This window comes from Muntiacus reevesi, chromosome 3 (genome assembly GCF_963930625.1).
Source record: "Muntiacus reevesi chromosome 3, mMunRee1.1, whole genome shotgun sequence".
NCBI lineage: Eukaryota > Metazoa > Chordata > Mammalia > Artiodactyla > Cervidae > Muntiacus > Muntiacus reevesi.
Window position 1 is genome coordinate 57351890 of NC_089251.1, and position 17997 is coordinate 57369886.

Below are 17997 nucleotides of genomic sequence, written 5' to 3' on the forward strand. Positions count from 1 at the left end.
TTCTTGCCTGGAGAATCCAATGAAAAGAGGAGTCTGGTGGGATACAGTCCATGGGATGGCAAAGAGTTGGGCATGACTGAAGTGACGTAGCAGTATGCACGATCGAGACAGCAGGAGCTATAGAGTACTGCTCATCTGCTGACCACTGTCCCTTCAGGGACCTTTCGCATGTAAGTCCTTGCCTCAGTCCAAGCCACAGGAGCTGTCACTACCATTGCTACTGCCCATTTGGCAGTGGCTGCCAGAGGCACTGCCAAGACCAAAATAGCTACCACCTTCTACCCACCTTTTAATCCAGTGCAAATGAGAAGGTGAGTGTGGAGCTGAGTCACCGCATCTGGCACAAGGTATGCAGTGCTTCTAACAGGGCCTGCTGTGTAGTAAGTACTGATTAAAATGTTCACTCTGGTGGCAGCTGTATTCTATATTCAGGCATTCCAAGAGTCGAGGTCTGGGAGGTCCCAGCTGTTGTGTGTAGTTTCTATTGAATGATTCGTGTCACTCACTGTTTGTGGCTCTGTGTTCAGTGACCGTTGATTGTGAGCTCATTGACGGTGGATGTTAGCTCGTGGGGACATTAATCGATGGCAGATTGGAGTCCTGCTTGCAGAGAGGATTGTGTTTCCCTCTGCTGGGAGACTGGGCATGCCTGCTCCGTCACTCAGTCCTGTCTGACAGGACTCTTTGCGACTCCATGGACTGTAGCTTGCCAGGCTCCTCTGTCCCATAGGATTATTGTGGCAAGAATACTGGAGTGGGTTGCCATTTCCTTCTCCAGGGGATCTTCCCATCCCAGGGATCAAACTCACATCTCCTGCATTGGGAAGCAAATTCTTCCCAGGTGGCCAAGTGGTAAAGAATCCACCTGCCAATGCAGGAGACTCAAGTTCAATCTCTGAGTCAGGAAGATCCCTTGGAGAAGGAAATGAAAACCCACTCAAATATCTTGCCTGGGAAATCCCATGGACAGTGGGGCCTGGTGGGCTACAGTCCGTGGGGTCACAGAAGAGTCAGACATGACCTAGCAATTAAACAAACAAAACAACAACAGACATCATTATTGTAGTCATGATCTTTTCTGGCTGGATCCTGTTCTGATTAGCTGGTGTCTATGCTATGTAAGTTGTCAAACATTTTTAATATCACCCTGTCCAGGGATTTAACTCAAACTGCTGGAAGACCAGGAAAATGTGAATAACCTGGAGCCCAGTTTAGCATGCTTTGAAGGTCCTAGATTGTGACCTTGGGGTCAGTCCCAACCTTCCCACTGACCTTGAACTCTAATTCAGAGGTGCCACTGACCACAATGCTAAAGTAAGTGTTTTCCTCTCTGGGAGGAAGACTGAATTTGCAATATGTTTACCTGCTGCTGTTTTACCACCCCTCTGGCTCAAGTTCACTTTAGACGGCATGGAGTGGAGGCGGGGGGTGAGAGACACAGAAGGAGGAATTTAGAGATTTCCTTTCCTTACTGGAAATTAAAAAAAAAAAAAAAATGTGTGTTTAAGTCTGTTTTATCTACAACATTTCTTTTGAGGCAGAAAGACCCTGCAAAGTCTATACTCAGCCATGTTGCCCAAAACAGAAATCTGCTTTTTCATTCAACAGAAAGCTGTGAGCCTTTCAGGAATGGAGGTCAGGGAACAATAGGAACTGATTCAGTTCAGTTCAGTCACTTGGTCGTGTCCGACACTTTGCAACCCCATGAACTACAGCATGCCAGGATTCCCTCTCCATCACCAACTCCTGGAGTTTACTCAAACTCATCTCCACTGAGTCGGTGATGCCATCCATCTATCTCATCTCATCGTCCCGTTCTCCTCCTGCCTTCAAGCTTTCCCAGCATCAGGGTCTTTTCCAATGAGTCAACAGCCAAAGTATTGGAGTTTCAGTTTCAACATCACTCCATCCAACGAAGACTCAGGACTGATTTCCTTTAGGATGGACTGACTGAATCTTCTTGCAGTCCAAGGGACTCTCAAGAGTCTTCTCCAACACCACAATTCAAACACATCATTTCTTCGGCGCTAAGCTTTCTTTATAGTCCAGCTCTCACATCCATACATGACTACTGGAAAAGCCATAGCTTTGACTAGATGGACCTTTGTTGGCAAAGTATTATCTCTACTTTTCAATATGCTGTCTAGGTTGGTCATAGCTTTTCTTCCAAGGAGCAAGTGTCTTTTAATTTAATGCCTGCAGTCACCATCTGCAGTGATTTTGGAGCCCCAAAAAATAAAGTCAGCCACTATTTCCACTGCTTCCCCATCTAATTTGCCATGAAGTGATGGGACGGGATGCCATGAAGGTTGAGCTTTAAGCCAACTTTTTCACTCTCCTCTTTCACTTTCATCAAGAGGCTCTTTAGTTCTTCACTTTCTGCCATAAGGGTGGTGTCATCTGCATATCTGAGATTATTGATATTTCTCCAGCAATCTTGATTCCAGCTTGTGCTTCATCCAGCCCAGTGTTTCTCATGATGTACTCTGCATATACGTTAAATAAACAGGGTGACAATTTACAGCCTTGATGTACCCCTTTTCCTAATTGGAACCAGTGTGTTGTTCCATGTTCAGTTCTAATTGTTGCTTCCTGACCTGCATACAGATTTCTCAAGAGGCAGGTCAGGTGGTCTGGTATTCCTATCTCTTGAAGAATTTTCCAGTTTATTGTGATCCACACAGTCAAAGGCTTTGGCATAGTCAATAAAGCAGAAGTAGATGTTTTTCTAGAACTCTCTTGCTTTTTCAATGATCCAGCGGATGTTGGCAATTTGAACTCTGGTTCCTCTGCCTTTCCTAAAGCCAGCTTGAAAATCTAGAAGCTCACAGTTCATGTATTGTTGAAGCTTGGCTTGGAGAATTTTGAGCATTACTTTACTACTCTGTGAGATGAGCACAATTGTGCAGTAGCTTCAACATTCTTTGGCATTGCCTTTCTTTGGTATTGGAATGAAAACTGACCTTGTCCCATCCTGTGACCACTGCTGAGTTTTCCAGGTTTGCTGGCATATTGAGTGCAGCACTTTCACAGCATCATCTTTTAGGATTTGAAAGAGCTCAACTGGAACTCCATCACCTCCACTAGCTTTGCTCATAATGATGCTTCCTAAGCCTCACTTGACTTACTGATTAAGGTTTCAAAAAGAAAACTGGCAGTAAAGCAGCAGATGGGAACATGTCTTTTAATATTAGGGGCTTGAGAATTACAGTATGCAGAAAGGTTAAGTCAATGGCAACCACAATTTTTCAGGAAAATCTAAATTGCAGTCCAATGGTTCTCACATGCTATTTTTTAAATTATTTATTAGTTAGATTTTGTGGCTGTGCTGGGTCTTCTTGGCTACAGGGGCTTTTCTCTAGTTGCAGCGAGCCAGGGCTACTCTCCAGGTGCTGTAAGCGGACTTTCATTGCAGTGACTTCTCTTGCTGCCGAGCACAGGCTCTAGGGTCTCAGGTTCAGTAGCTGCAGCACGTGAGCACAGTAGTTGTGGTTCCTGGGCTCTAGAGCACAGGCTCAATAGTTGTGGGGCATGGGGTTAGTCGCTCCACGGCATGTGGGATCTTCCTAGATCGGTGATCACACTCTTGTTTCCTGGATTAACAGGTAGATTCTTTAGCACTCAGCCACCAGGGTAGCCCCTCACCTGTGTTATGCATTTGTCAGAACTTTCATCCTGATATGAACTTGACTACATATAGTTACTGTAGATATGGCCTTCACCATAAATGTGATACATTGGCGTTCTAGCTTATTAATCAACCCCTATGAATCTGATTCTCAGTAATCAGATAAGGAACACTTAGGCAAGCAAGCCAAACTTCAACCTTGATGACTGCAGCAAAGGTCAACCAACCCCCATGGCAGCCATCAAAGCTCCTTTACAGTCACCTGGAGGCACGCGGAGCTCCCTCTAAGAATCTGATTCCATGAGTCATGCTCCAGAGGCACACCTCAAATTTGTTTGCTTTGGAAAACTCAATTACCTTTCCCCAAGAATAACTCCCATATATGACAGTGAGAATAATTCAAGTTGAGCATTCAAAAACAGTACTGGTGGTATCAGCAGATTTTGTCAACAATAACGTCTGTTAGTTGGCATGAGAAGAAAGATGGCCTGTTTCCCTATATAAATAACAAATGTTTGTTGTTCAAGGAAGAATAACCTGTAAGTGTAATTCCACCCAGTTGTATTGGCTACATTTTAAGTCTCCTGGTTTCATTTACAGGCCTGCCTGTCTTGACAGGCAGAGCAGTGAAGGTTCTTGGAAGAAACTTGAAAGGAGTCCCTTGAAAGGTAGTTGGAATGAACTGGCAACACACAGGCAGGATTTATGTCAGAGACAGAGCCTGCCAGAAGCTCTGATGGATTGAATGGGGTGACAGAACAGGGATAGGGAGAAATTCAGGATGAGTACTAAGACTTTTACTTAAGCAATTGGGTGGTTGGAGTACCATTTGGTGAGAGCTGGGAGATGGGTGTAGGGATGGGTTGAGCAGAAATATCAAGGTTCAACGTAAGGCATGTTAAGGTGAAGATGCTCTAGGATAGCCAGGTGACTGTGCCAGGAATGCAAAGATCCAAGTCTGAACTCACCCTAAGTCACCTGCTATAACAACACAGAACTTCCAGGCCACTCCCTTGAGCCTTCTCAAATAGCTTCCCATTGTTACTATATTAGTTTCCTGTGAACTTTAACACCAAATAAAACTCTATTTTTTGTTGTTATTGTTCAGTTACTAAGTCATTTCTGATTCTTTGCAACTCCATGGACTATAGCATGCCAGGCTTCTCTGTCCACCACTGTCTCCCGGAGTTTGCTCAAATTCACGTTCATTGAGTCAATGATGCTATCTGACCATCACTTCCTCTGCCTCCCCTTTCTCCTTTTGCCTTCAATCTTTCCTAACATCAGGGTAATTTTCCAGTGAGTCAGCTCTTTGCATCAGGTGGCCAAAGTATTGGTGCTTCAGCTTCAGAAACAGTCCTTCCAATGAATATTCAGGGCTGATTCCTTTAGGATTGACTGATTTGATCTCCTTGCAGTCCGAGGGACTCTCAAGAGTCTTCTCCAGCACCACAATACAAAATCATCAATTCTTTGGTGCTCAGCCTTCTTTATGATCCAACTCTCACATCCATACATGATGGAAAAACCATAGCTCCTTTGCCACGACAAGGCTGTGATCCATGAAGGGGAAAACACCGTTAAATGGCTTTTAAAAGCCATCTAAAAGGCTTGACACTTCAGGAAGCTGACTATAGCTGGCTGCTTCTACCACAACACTTCACATCATTCTTCATAGAAATACTTCCTTCCTGACCTAAGGTGGAGTCTGGCATCACCCACAGGCCTCTCTGTAGCCCCAGTCTTCCTCCTCTGGGAACAGAAGCCTCATCCTCTTCCTCCATCTTTGCATTCTGCACCCCCACTCCCCACCAGGCTGCCTCCATTCTCCTCCTGTATATCAGTCACTATTCTGCTCCTAGAGCAAGGAGCAGAAAGAGAGAACCTGGAACCCTTGCTCACTGGTGACTGAGTTGGAGATTGGGAGGAGCGCTGTGTCCATGGGGATCCCTGGGAAATCATCCCCTTGACATCTGTTCGTTCACCTTTGTCCCGGGGCAGATTCCCCACTACTCTCTTCCTCACAGTCTCTACCCATTCTACTGGTCCTTCTCACCAGCTGTCTTCCCTCCCCTTCCCCTTTATTTATTTTTAAAATTATTTTTATTTATTTAATGAATTTATTTGACTGTCCCAGGTCTTAGTTGCAGCAACTGGGATCCTAGTTCCCTGACCAGGGATTGAACCCAGGGCCCCTGAATTGGGAGCATGGAGTCTTAGCCACTGGACCACCAGGGAAGTCTCTCCACAGTACATTTTAATGCTCTCTGGGGAATTCCATTGGGGACCCAGGATTGAGAACCACTATCCTACTTTTTCTCCTTCATGTCTTCAAAGGTATCTCTTGCTCCCTTTGAACACCCATGCTAATTTGTTTCTACCTTCAGTCACTCAACTATTTATTTGTTTAGTCACAGATCCCTTATTGGGTACCAGTGACTACTTGGGGCTCTGGGGATCAGCAAGAAACAAGACTGATGTTTTACATCCTCCTGTAGCGTCTCCCTAGCCGAAAATGAAAGTGAAAGTCACTCAGACATGTCCGACTCTTTGAGACCCCATGGACTATACTGTCCATGGAATTCTCCAGGCCAGAATACTGGAGTGGATAGCCGTTCCCTCCTCCAGGGAATCTTCCTTACCCAGGGATCGAACCCAGACCTCCTGCATTGCAGGTGGATTCTTTATCAGCTGAGCCACAAGGGACGCCCAAGAATACTGGAGTGGATAGCCTATCCCTTCTCTAGTGGATCTTCCCAACCCAGGAATTGAACAGGGGTCTCCTCCATTGCAGGCAGATTCTTCCAACTGAGCTATCAGGGAAGCCCCTCTCCAGCAGAGGAGGCAGTAAATTAAATGGAATAAAGGCACACATGTGAAAAGCAAAACTTGAAAACTTTTAGGACAAAACATAGGAGGATATTTTTGTGGTTTTGGGCAGGAAGATATTTCTTAAACAAGACACCAAAGGTACAGACCATAACTAGAAAATGGATCGACTTGATCTCATTTTAAAAGTTAAACTTTTCTCATTAAAAGTGAAATGGTAAGCTACAAACTGGAATATAATATTTGCAACATACACACTTCCCAAAAGATCGATATTTAGGGACTTCCCTGGTGGTCCGGAGGTTAAGACTGCACTTCCATTGCAGGGGGCATGATTTGATCCCTGGTTAGGGCTTCCCTGGTAACTCAGCTGGTAAAGAATTCGCCTTCAATGCAGGAGACCCTGGTTTGATTCCTGGTTTGGGAAGATCCCCTGGAGAAGGGATAGGCTACCCACTCCAGTATTCTGGGCTTCCCTTGTGGCTCAGATGGTAAAGAATCCTCCTGCAATGCGGGAGACCTGGCTTCAATGCCTGGCTTGGGAAGATTCCCCTGGAGGAGGGCATGGCAACCCACTCCACTATTCTCGCCTGGAGAATCCCCATAAACCTGGCATGCTGCAGTCCATGGGTCGCAAAGAGTTGGACACGATTGAGAGACTAAGCACATAGACATAGACAGAAGGAATTAAGATCCCACCTGCCACTCAGTGGAGTAAAAAAAAAAAAAATTGGTATTCAGGTGATATAAACAGAACTCCTACAAATGAATTTTAAAAATAATAATCATCAGGGAAAATTATAAGCATTTCATAGAAGAACACACCTGGCTAGAAAATATTTAAATAGATGCTCAACCTCTTTAAAAATTTGAAAAATGGGAATTAAGTTATAATAAGATATCATTTTCTAGCAAGTTATCCATTTTTTTAAAGTCTGGCTACATCAAATGTTGCCAAGAATATGGAGTGATGGGGGTACTGAGACACGGATAAGGGTGTGCAAATAGATACTGTAAACAACCACAATAAAAATGTAATTGGTATATAATAGGTGGAGCAGGAAGTGACTAGGACCCACTAGCAGGTGAGACAGGAAAAGGCCCATGAAAGTTGAAATGTAGAAGATGAATAACAGGGAAAACAAAGGCAGAGTGTCCCGCATAGAGGGAGGGTGAGCATGATAACAACTAAAGTTAAAGAGAGGCGTGTATAAGGGCTAGGTCAGAAGGGCTAGAAACTGTGTCCAGGAGCTTGGACTCTAAGGTTCATGAGAAACTATTAGGTTGTCCCTTGCAGCACTACATCAATAGCTAGGACATGGAAGCAGTCTAGATGTCCATCAACAGTTGAAGGATAAAGAAGCTGAGGTATATAAATACAATGGAATATTACTCACCCGTATAAAGGAACACATTTGAGTCCGTTCTAATGAGGTGGTTGAACCTAGAGCCTATTATACAGAGTGAAGAAGGTCAGAAAGAGAAAAACAAGTATCATATATTAATGTGTATATATGGAATCTAGAAAGATGGTACTGATAAACCTATTTGCAGGGCAGCAATGAAGACACAGACATAAAGAGCAGACTTGTGGGCATAGGTGAGTGGAAGGAGAGGCGGGGACAGATGGAGAATAGCATGGAAGCATGTACACTACCCTATGCAAAGTAGATAGCCAATGGGAATTGGCTGTGTGACTCAGGGAACTCAGACTAGTGCTCTGTGACAACCTAGAGGGGTGGGATGCGGTAGGAGTTGGGAGGGAACATATGTGTACCTATGACTGATTCATGTTGATATATGGCAGAAACCAAGTCAATATTGCAAAGCAATCATCCTTCAATTAAAATAAATAAATAAATAAAATAAGCTATTAGGGTTTAAGCTAGGACATGACATTCATTCATTGAACCAAAAAGTCACTAGTACCTTACATAGACCAAATCAAAAAATATTTTCACTCAGTCGTGTTCAACTCTCTCTGACTCCATGGACTATAGCCCACCAGGCTCTTCTGTCCTTGGAATTCTCCAGACAAGAATACTGGAGTAGGTTGCCATTTCCTTCTCCAGGGGATCTTCCCAACCCAGGGATTGAACCCAGTCTCCCGCCTTGTAGGCAGACTCTTTACCATCCGAGGCGCCAGGGAAGCCCCACATAAAGCTCTGGCTCTATGTGACTGCATCTGTTCTGAAAATATCATCCCAGCTGTAGGTGGAGAATAAGTTGGAGGGTCACTTGATGAACAGCAGGGAGACCAATGAAGAGGTGAGTTGGGGGTTGTCATCTGGACTAGGGAGCAGCAGACCCAGAGGGTGTATATGCACAGAGACCAAAGTTATCTTGGAGGTAGAAGAAGCCAAACAAGTGGTTGATCAGAAGAGGAGCTAGCTTAGTGAATGAGGAGAAGGAATCAAGGTAGTGCTCTAGGAACCCATGTGGATGATGAGACTTCTGTAGGCTGGAAATACAAGAGAAGGGCACGGGACTTCCCTGGTGGTCCTGAGGCTAAGAATTTGCCTTGCTATGCAGAGGAAGAAGGTTCGATCCCTAGTCAGGGAATTAAGATCCCACATGCCACAGGGCAATTAAGCCCACTGTAGGCCACAAGGAAAGATCCTGATAACACAATGAAAATCCCACGTGCCACAACTAAGAACCCACGCAGCCAAATAAATAAATTCAATAATTAAAAAAAATAAACTCAAAAATAGGACAAAGGAAAATCAATGTGGTATTCCAGAAGCTAGGGTAGTAGGGGTTTATAGTTGAAGAAGATAAGAAAATAGTCAATAATGTGAAATACTGCTGAGAAGTCAAATTTGAAAGGGGAGGGGAAGACTTCCCTGGTGGTTCAGTGGATAAGAATCTGCCTGCTAGTGAAGCATACATGGGTTCCATCCCTGGTCTGGGAAGATTCAACATGCTGTGGAGCAACTAAGCCGGAGAGCCACAACTACCAAAGCCTATGCACCCGTACTCCGCAACAAGAGAAGCTACCCCAGTGAGAAGTTCATGCACAACAACAAAGACAGGTCCCCACTTGCTGCAACAAGAGAAAGCCCATGGAGTAACAAAGACTCAGTGTAACCAAAAAATTAAATAAATAATTTTTTAAAGGGGAGGGGGCAGAAAATGGTCCATCATCTGTGGGCCAGGGATGACCTTCATGAGAGAAGTTTCCATCTGGGAGGCAGCAAACCGTTGAGGGTTCAAGAGTGGGAGGAGAAGCAAGAGAAGGCACTTTTTCAAGAAAAGCAAAGCAATAGGCAGAGAGTAGAGGAAAGATGTTGTCTTCCTTTGTTTTGTTTTAGAAAAGCAAGACATGAGTGGGTCTGGTGAGATGGAGCTGCAGAGAGCAAATAGTTGAAGATGAGCAAGGTCAGTACAAGTTCTTTGAGAAGAAGGGTATCCCATTTGAACCCCAAATGGGGATACTTCAATTCAGCTCTAGTAATAGTCACCCAGAGTCAGTACAGACCCCACAAGTTAAAAGGCACCATCCCTTACTTTCAATGCCAGCTGTGCTTCAGGGGTCCCCAGGCCACCCACCCTTCCAACTAAGTGGCTGTAACCTGAGAAGTTCCCATGACCCCCTCAGGTTGGATAAATCATGAGAAAGATTCACAGGACTCAGGAAAGTACTATTATTGTTACTATATGAGAGGCCCTTGGGCAGCAAATAGATCAAACCAGTCAATCCTAAAGGAAATCAACCCTGAACATTCCTTGGAAGGACTGATGTTGAAGATGAAGCTCCAGTACTTTGGCCACATGATGTGAAGAGCCAACTTATTGGAAAAGACCCTGATGCTGGGAAAGATTGAGGGAGGGAGGAGAAGCGGGCAACAGAGGATTAGATGGTTGGATGGCATCATCAACTCAATGGACATGAGCTTGAGCAAACTCTGAGAGATAGTGAAGGACAGAGAAGCCTGGCATGCTGCAGCCAGCCCACAGGGTTGCAAAGAGTCAGACATGACTGAGCAACTGAACAACAACAATTGTAGTGTAAAGTATAATTTTATTATATAGGATATACATCAGGAAGACAGGCCAAATGACAGGCCAGATGCCAAAAGACATCTAGAGGAAGGTCTAGGAGGAACCACAGAGCTTTCTTGCCTTCTTCCTGTGGGTCAGAATGCCTCAACTGCCTGGTGCATCATTGTGTGTCCCATCCAGAAAGCTTCTCCAAGCTTCAGTGTCCAGAGTTTGGGGGGATTTTATTACACAAGTATGATGGATTAAATCATTGGCTATGTGATTTAACTCAATCCCCAGCCCCCCTCTCATCCCAGGAGGCCAGAAGAAAGGATTGATATCATGTGTCTCCCAGCCCCAGCCCTCTAATCATCAAATTGGTCCTTCTGATGACCAGGCACCAGCATGAAACTCTCTAGATGCCCTGCCATGAGTCAGATCATTACCTGTCACTGAGGAAATTCCAAGGGTTTCAGAAGCACCCTGCCAGAAATCTGGGACAAAGTTCAGATAAAATTTTTTATTATATAATAATGAGTCAGGGACTTCCCTGATGGCTCAGTGGATAAAAATCTGCCTGCCAATGCAGGGGACATGGGTTCAATCCCTGGTCCAGGAAAATTCCACATGCCACAGAAGAACTAAACCAGTGTACCACAACCACTGAAATCTCCACACCCTAGAGTCAACAAGCTGCAAAGTCCATGCACCTAGGACTTGTGCTCTGCAAGAAGAGAAGCCACTGCAATGAGAAGCCCATACACGGCAACTAGAAAGTTGCTCCTGCTCTCTGCAACTAGAGAAAGGCTCGCACACAGCAATGAAGACCCCGTGCAGCCAAAAATAAATAAATAGCAATGAGTCAGGATGTTCAGGACCTGGGGAAAAGAAAGAGCCTGTACCACTCCAGGAATAAGAGCATAGTAGGGGTGGGTGGGATGCAGTTGACAGTATGGTGGGAGATGCTGAGCAGACTTTCAGATGATGAGATTTATTTTCAAGGACTGAGCATGTGAGTGATGGAATCAGGATATTGCTGCTGTGCACAAACACCAAGGAAAGCTTCCAAGGATGACTGAGCAGAATGAGAGAGCAGTGGGTGGTGGTGGAGCCCATGCATCCAGGTCACAGCCACATGTAAGGCCAAGTGGTTTTCTCCAACAGTCCCCAGCAGTCCCGACGGAGAGGCAGACCATTAACACAACCAAGTCAGAGGTTTTGTCTAGTGAGTACTAGGGAAGAAATGGAGGGGGAAATGGCAACCCACTCCAGTATTCTTGCCAGATAACCCCACGGATAGAGGAACCTGGCAGGCTACAGTCCATGGGGTCATCAAGAGTCAGACATGACTGTGCTACTGAACATGCACACGTACGCTAGGAAGGAAAAAGAGGAAGTCTGCTGAGAAGACTGTCAAGGAAATGGTTGCAAAGATGGAGCCTAGAAATTACACTGGATGGATAAGGAAGCAAAAGGAGAGGGGGCAGATAGAGAGGGGGGATGTCTGTGGGCTAGAGGTTCTGATAAGGATGAATAACTGGTGCTTTGAGAGTGGGGGAGTGAGAAAGCAGGAATGCTGCATGCGAGAACAGGACGCCTGCATGCATGATTGCTGAAATGAAGCCTTTCCAAGAGGCATCCAACTTTGGCGGTGGCCAGAGTAAGGCTTCTTCTGCCTGGAGTATTAATTCCTTATATTCAAGGTGATAAGTAAGTGGAAATATTAGTCACTCAGCCGTGTCCAACTCTTTTCGACCTTTTCCAGGGGAGTCTTCCCAACCTAGAGATCGAACCTAGGTTCCCTGCATTGGAAGCAGATTCTTCACCACTGAGCCACCAGGGAAGCCCGTGTTCCTTGATTAAACCATCTTTAATCCATCTTTGTATTCCCAGCAGTACTGAAAATACTACATGGAAGGTAATGATAACCTTTGGGAAGGGAGGAGGATAAATTATGAGGGATGTGGGAAACCTCAGGAAACCCCTGTGCCGTAAGCCCACTTGGGGTTCCATTCAGTCAGAAGTCTCATGAGACAAAGGAGCAGTGATGCGCACTGGGGAACAGGAATCCCCAAGTTCACTGCAGCCCCAGGTCAAGTGAGATCTTTAGGAGTCACTGTTGCCAGTTAGCATTTTCCAGTCTTAAAGCACACATACTCACTCACATGACTTCCCAGGTGGTGCTAGTGATAAAGAGCCCACCTGCCAATGCAGGAGACTTAAGAGATGTGAGTTCAATCCCAGAGTCAGGAAGATCCCCTGAAGGAGGGCATGGCAACCCACTCCAGCATTCTTGCCTGGAGAATCTCACGGACAGAGGAGCCTGATGGGCTACAGAATCGCAAAGAGTCGGACACGACTGAAGCAACTAAGCACAGCACAGCGCTCACTCACAACCAACAATCCCTGTTGGATTATCTCTACAGTCAGAGATTCAGTGGCAGCAGTGGAAATGAGGTCACTCTCATAAGGAAGGGACAACTCCTCTTTATGAAGGGAATGACATCTGCAGGCAGGACAAGCAGGGCAGCACTGTATCTGATGCCCTCCTTGGTCTTTTCAACTCACTGATTGAGTGCCTCCTGGAATCCTTTATTCAGTGATAACTCAGCCGGTTCATTGAGTGCTTGCCCTAAGCAAGGTGTCACAGGAGAAGGCGAGGTGGACAATTTTGTCATGGCCCCCTAGGAGCTTACAGACTGGTGGGGAGGGTCAGCTATGTCCCCAAACCATCACACCCAAAGCGGTTCCCTAGTAACCAAGAAGGACGCTGTCACCTGGGGAGATTAAGTTAAAAGGTTCAGTTCTGGGTATCCATGTGATGAGTTTGCTTGTTTGTAGGCTTGCTTTCTCATGACTTAGAACTTAAAAGAAGTCAGAGGAAATCCCCCTGTCCTGTGACAACAGGAGCCTGAGGTGAATCCAATCGTACTCTTGATACTTTAAAATAATGTCTCCTAGGAAATCACCCTCTGGAAAGAAAGAGTTAAAGAACTTGCTGGAATTCACAGAAACCAGCCAACTCCTGAGAGTTGGGTATCTACAAGACAACATAAGAGCTAAGTGGTCTGACAAAACCACATGTGCTCAGCCAACCTGACCGCTGTGGATTCAGAGGAAACATTGAGAATGTATTCCCTTTTCCCTCCATCTCCACTCACACCAGACTAGTCCCCTTGTCAACAACGTCATTTTAGAAAAGACAATAGGCAGGGCTTCCCTGGTGGTCTCGAGGTAAAGAAGCCACCTGCTTATGCAGGAGACACAGGTTCAATCCCTGATCCTGGAAGATCCCATATGCCTCAGAGTGATTCAGCCCATGTGCCACAACTACTGAGCCCACATGCCCTAGAGCCTGTCCCCTGCGAGAAGTCCACCCACCTCTGCAATGAGAGAAAGCCCTTGGGCAGCAATGAAGATCCAGCGCAGCCAAAAATGAATTAATTAAATTTTTAAAAAAGACAACAAGCAGGGGACTGATTTCAAGTGGCAGGAACTGTGTGAAGAACGTGGCCTTGGCTGACACTGAGATTTCAGAGTCCTGGGGTTTCCCAGGGGCACAGTGGAGCACCTCATGCTCTCTCCATCTGAACATACAGCGTGGGTGGGAGGACCTTGAGCCGGAAGTTGGGTACCTGCATGGGAGTCTGTGCTTTGCTGGATCTGGGCTGGACCCTGGGCCAGGCTGGTCCCTCGACCACTGGCTGCCCTGGGGAGCTCAGCAGAAGACATCTGATCAGGACATCACAGTGCCTTAAGCCCCTGTGAAGTAGGACCCTATTGGGTAAGGTCACTCTCTGGACTGAGCAAGCAATTTTAGAAGGAACTCCCATGAGGAACTGAGAGAGGCAGGGAAACTTGCCCCATCAGCTAAAGTAGTACAATCTCCCTGGCAGGACCGAGGGACATGAGCCGCCCACCCAGAGGCACTGAATTGAATGACACTAACTTTCCAGGGCCTGCATCCTTTGGAGAAGGAGGAGTAAGACCTAAACAGAATCCAGAAAGAATCAGTCATCCGGAACTTGCGAAGGATGGTCTGATCAATCCCCAGTTGAACAACAATTGTTCATCACATACCCTGGCCTGGGGACACAATGAGAATACAACCAGTTTCGATTGTCAGTAAACAGCAGATCCAAAACCAGTCCATCCTAAAGGAAATCTACCCTGAATATTCATTGGAAGGACTGATGCTGCAGCTGAAGCTCCAATGCTTTGGCTACCTGATGCGATGAGCTGACTCATTGGAAAAGACCCTGATGCTCGAAAGATTGAGGGCAGGAGAAGGGTGTGACAAAGGATGAGATGGTTAGATGGCATCATTGACTCAGTGGATATGAGTTTGAGCAACTCTGGGAAACAGTGAAGGTCAGAGAAGCCTGGCATGCTGCAGTCCATGGGATCATAAAGAGTAGGACACAACTGAGTGACTGAACCACAACAACAAATTTTGCATTGGAGTACAGCCAATTAACAATGTTGTGTTAATTTTAGGTGGACAGCAAAGGGATTCATACATACATATACATATATCCATATATCCCAGACTCCCCTTCCATCCAGGCTGCCACATAACTTTGAGCAGAATGCCCTGTGCTATAGAGTAGGACCTAAAGACTTTTGTAGTTTCTCCAGACACCATATTGCCAAGGCCAGTGCTGCTCTTCCTCACAGTCTCTTGTCCAGAGTGAGGGGATTCTCACCCCACTCCTTTCCTGGCATTCTCGGGTCCTCAGCCCTGCCCTGCCCTAAATGACCCTTCCCACCAAAGTCCACAAGTCCCCCAAAAGCAGCCCAGCATGCAGTCTGGAGCATATGCAGCCCACAGAGAGCTGGAACATGTTTCTCTTCCTCCTGTGGCCTGGCTATGTCCCTGAGTGTGGAGAGGAAAAGGAGACGACAGCTTCATGATGTTTTATATCTGTCCCGGCACTGCCATATTCCACCTTAAATTGTGGACGTTTGCAAAAACTCCTTGAGGACAGCCATCATGTCTCATTTAGTTGTGTTACCCTTCCTCTGTGCATACACACATACACACACAAACACACATCAATCTGGTACCTGGTGTGTTGAATGAATGATGGACATTACCTTACCTGACCTGACCTAAACTTTGTCACCCCAACCTGTCATCAGCTCTGACTTCATCTTCCTAGAATTCCTGCATTTTCAGAGGAATTTGAAAAGCCCTCAAGAAACACTTCAAAATTGCCCTATTGGAGAAATTGAAGCATCTTTCCAGAAATTTGCCTCCAGGGTATTTCTGGTGAGGCCCAGATCACCTGTTTGTGGTTATGGGGGGAGCTCCCATTACCTGCCTGTCCCAAAACTAACTTCATAAAAGGGTCAGAGTTCCCCAGAGAAGCAGGTGGGCCCTGCTCTGACACAAGATCAAGCAGTAAGGTGTACACTGTGCCTTCATGGCAGGAGCTGAGCTTCTCCCAGAGGGTAACACCCCTGACTGGGCCCAGAACCACTCTCCCGCTCTAAGAGTCTGGGGAGGCCTATTTGTTGCTGAAGAGTTCATTCTGGGATGGACATTGTACTTCCGATGAATCTCTGCTTTTCATGCAAGGAGATTCTTTTCTAAGAAAACTCTTCCCCATTAGAGGAAGCTAGCATAAGATGGAAGCAATGAGAGTGGCATGGTGTTATCACTCCTGACTTTCATACATTTGGTCAACCAACATTTATGGAGCATCATTACGTGCCAGGCACAGAAGTCAAAGCTGTAATAATCCCAAGCCTGCAACAGGTACATTTATAGTAAGGAACTAAATGGATGGCATCACCGAGTCAATGGACATTAGTTTGAGCAAGTTCCAGGAGTTGGTGATGGACAGGGGAGTCTGGTGTGCTGCAGCCCATGGGGTCACAAAGAGTTGGACATGACTGAGCAGCTGAACTGAACTGAAATGTCCGTCAATAGTTGAATGGATAGAGAAGATGTGGTACATATGTACAATGGAATATTACTTGGCCATAAAAAGGAAGGAAACTGAGTCATTTGTATAGATGTGGATGACCTTAGAGTTTGTCATATATGGTGAAGTCAGAAAGAAAAAAATACAATATGTTAACACATATATGTAGAATCTACAAAAAATGGTATGTGCATGCTAAGTTGTTTCAGCTGTGTCCAATTCTTTGCAAACCTATGAACCATAACCCACCAGGCTCTTCTGTCCATGGGATTCTCCAGGCAAGAAAACTGTAATTGGTTGCCATGGCTTCCTTCAGGGGATCTCCCCGATCCAGGGATCGAATCCACATCTCTTATGTCTCCTGCATTGACAAGCAGGTTCTTTACCCTACTGCCACCTGGGAAGCCCATAGAAAAAAATGGTATAGATGACCTTATTTGTAAAGCAGAAATAGAGATACAGATGTAGAGAACAGACATGTGGACATGGGGGAAAAACAGAGGATGGGATGAACTAGGAGAGTAGGGTTGACATATATACACTACCATGTGTAAAACAGATAGCTAGTGGGAAGCTGCTCTATAGCACAGCGAGCTTAGCTCAGTGCTCTGTGATGACCTAGAGGGATGGGCTGAGGGGGACAGGGTGAGATAGGCCCAAGAGGGAGGGGATACATGTAGACATATGGCTGACTCACTTCATTGTACGACAGAAACTAAAGAACACAGCAAAGCAATTTTGCATGTGTTAGTCACTCAGTTGTGCCCAACTTTTTGCAACCTCATGGACTGTAACCCACCAGGCTCTTCTGTCCATGGGATTCTCCAGGCAAGAATACTAGAGTGGGTTGCCTTTCCCTTCTCCAGGAGGTCTTCCCAACCCAGGGATCAAACCTGCAATGAGGGAGATTCTTTACCATCTGAGTCACCAGGGAAGCTCCAAAAGCAATTATACTCCAATAATAAAAAGAAAAAATAGTAATGGAGACAAGCAAATAAAACACAATTAAGGAGGCCTGCAGAGGGTGTTAGGGGCACATCATAGGTAAGAAGGGTACCCACCACCCAACTTGGGAAGAGACTTGTCATGGAGGAGGCAAAGCATGAGCCTTAAGGACTAGGGTTTGGCTAAACCCCAAATAGGAGAAGGAGGTTTCAGGCCAGAAAGAACAGGTCGTACCAAAGCCCAGAAAGGTCATCACATTCAAGGGACTGCAAATAGTTTGGGAGGGCCGAAGCATGGGCTCAGAGAGGAAAGGAGACTCCATGATGGGACTTGTCTGCCCTGCTCAGGAGGGCTCATCCACAAAGGGGATGGGAAGCCAACGACAGGACTGATACCAGGGCTTGGGTCCCAGATTTGTTTTGTGATCCCTGTGACTGGTGTGTGGGGAATGGATGGATGGAATTTCCATGGCAGCAAGTGAACCAATTAGGACATGATTGAAATAAACTAGGTGAGAAGGAAGACTTGAACGGTAGTGAGGTATGGAGATGAAGAGAAATCTACAGACTCCAGGCATTTAGGAAGCACTCAAGAAAGACCCTTTCTAGGAACTGATGGTGTATCATGAACGGAGGGATGGCTGAGCCCTTGGGTGGTGATGACTGGGATACTTTCTGACTG

The 17997-nt window shown here is 45.8% G+C and overlaps 1 protein-coding gene across 2 annotated transcripts in view; it reads left to right on the forward strand.

Moving 5' to 3' along the window:
• The first annotated feature begins 303 nt into the window (after nucleotides 1-303).
• Nucleotides 304-17997, forward strand: part of IL1B (interleukin 1 beta) — a 35927-nt gene continuing 18233 nt past the window's right edge. The window contains exons 1-2 of one of the 2 annotated variants that reach the window (XM_065927306.1): nucleotides 330-347; nucleotides 12207-12359. The gene's annotated coding sequence lies outside the window, so the exon portion shown is untranslated. Of the gene's footprint in view, nucleotides 348-12206; nucleotides 12360-17997 lie in introns of both variants that reach the window. The other variant, XM_065927305.1, reaches the window with a different exon arrangement.